Source organism: Pteropus alecto, unplaced genomic scaffold (assembly GCF_000325575.1).
Source record: "Pteropus alecto unplaced genomic scaffold, ASM32557v1 scaffold214, whole genome shotgun sequence".
Lineage (NCBI taxonomy): Eukaryota > Metazoa > Chordata > Mammalia > Chiroptera > Pteropodidae > Pteropus > Pteropus alecto.
Genome location: NW_006435787.1, coordinates 699260 through 701562, shown reverse-complemented (window position 1 = coordinate 701562; position 2303 = coordinate 699260).

Genomic DNA, 2303 nt, shown 5'->3' with positions numbered 1-2303 from the left:
CGTCGCCTCCCTGCCCGGGCTGCAGGACGTCCCGGCCGCTCCGAGCTGGGGTTGCTCGGCCGTGCGTGGCGGGCCGGGAGCTGGAGACCGCGCAGTGACAGACGAGACGTGTCGAGGGCCGCTCAGGCCGCCAGGGACGGACGCTTCACCTGACACGTCTCATTTCCGTGCCACGGGCCTGCGCGCGCATTTCCCACTGCGAAGCCGGTGTCTCCCCCTCAGGGGGGCCCTTCGAAATCTCGCCAGCGGAGACGGGGCGCACGCGTCTCACGAAATGACAGTGTCTTCTTTTAAGTTCTGCTGAAATTTAATGTATATCTATCAACGAAGCTGAAATAAAATCGAGCGACAACCGAACCCTGAAGACCACCTCAGGCTCGGGGGACACTCCAGAATCTCTTCATAGCAGAGGAGACACAGCCTGTGTCGTGTCGTTCACGCCTGGCTCGTCCTTGAGGGTCGACGGTGCCCCAGACACCGGGCGCGCATTGTCGCCAAGGTGCGGTGGCCGGCGTGGCGTCCACTGTGGAGCCGCAGCTGGGCCTCCCTCAGCGATCACCATGGTCGCGTGAACGTGCCTTGTAGACCCAACGCTGGATTTCAGCGTAGAGACTGTCGGTGGAGGGCGACCCCAGCCCTGGGAAAGTCCCCGAGGCCCCCTGTGAGTTTGGAGTCAGACCCTCTGGCACAGTCGCTGGCCTTTGTTTAGAGAAAGTAGGTCACTAGGCGTTTGAGTTTTCGGTTTCGGCCGTAAGTGGAGAAAAGCGTTGATTTCAGCTCCTGCAGAATGTTGAAAAAGCATGACTTCTGATTCTAGCAAATACCGGACGTGATAGAATTTTTTTCTCAAATGCCCAAGGTCACTGTTTTGAAGGCCAAGTCTTACTCGATACAAGCATTCGCATGGCAATTCCAAGTTTGCAGGTCGGTTTCTTATATGCAATCCTTTGAGAAATTTTCACATCAACTCTAAAAGGGCAGGACGCCAGGGGCTGGGAGAGAACAAATACTGGCCAAGACTCTTGGCAGATGTGACAGGGTTGGCGCGGGCGCCGACCTCGAGGCCAGGCGCGCGAAGCTCCGCTCACCAAACGTATGTGCGCATCCATATCCACACGTCCACCTGCCCTCCTTACTCTCCGCTGAGAGCCTTGCTTCCCTTACCGAAATTAAGTTCCTGCGTTTTTAGCGTTTGCATTTTTGACTGTAGAGCCCGTGGAAATGTCCGCACAGCTCCGCGTGGCCCCTCCGCCTGCAGACGCAGGTGGAAGCTCTCGCACGCGCCGGATCGCACGAAATCCAGACACGCTGCCAGGCGCTTCCCGGGTCCTGCGGAGACACGTCAGAGTCCCCGGGGCCCAGGACGGGAAGCCCTAAAACAAACCTAAAGCCTCGTGCTTTCTGGACGCTTAGCGAGGCCGGAACTCATCCACGGGATGGCGGCGAAGTCGTAAAAGACGTGGCCACCGAGCTCGGCGCCTCTCCCTGGAACGAACGTCACCGTCACCGTCACCGGGGAAGAGGGACAGCCCCGGCCAGCTCACGGCCCGGCGCAGAGAAGCAACCGTCAGAGTCACAGGACGTCAAACGACAAATCGGCCCTAAATTTTGCTTCCATGAGTCGTTTGCTTCGTTCCGAAAACAAATTATTAACGTATGTTCCTTCATTAGTAAAAATTTGAGTTATTTTTAACTGAGCCAGTTTTGATACTTTTTTTTTTAGTAATTGACATAATGGAAAATGAATTGATCCATTTCATATTAAGTTGTGGATTAAATACTTTTATTTGGCCATGTGAGTCAGTTATGTAATAATAAAGAACACAAAATGCATAAAATTAAACTTTTTTCTCTTCTGAGAATGTGAGATTGGCACAATAGTCTTTAACGTTTTTGCTCAGGGTTATTTTGCACTCGTAATGGTTCAATTACTAAAAATCCTTTAGTACTTAAGTTTTCTTGCATATCAGAAAGAGCTCTGTTAAAATTTTTAATATGCCTCACTATGGTATAATATCTTTTATTTTTCTATCTGCATCTTGAAACATTTCACAGAGTGTGAGTTAAATTAATAAATTATGATTTTTTTTAGAGTTTATTCGTTGGAACAACAGTACCTTAAAATTCTCCTAGATGAACAGGCTCCACGGTCTAAATCAACTGAGGAGATTCTGCACACGATCTCTACCTGTCCAAGGCGCATCGCTCACCTGAGAATTCTGGAGAAACAGCTTGTTCAACTTGATTACAGTATTGCTCAAACTCTGTGTCCAACAGAACACCAAATAACGGCCATCACATTA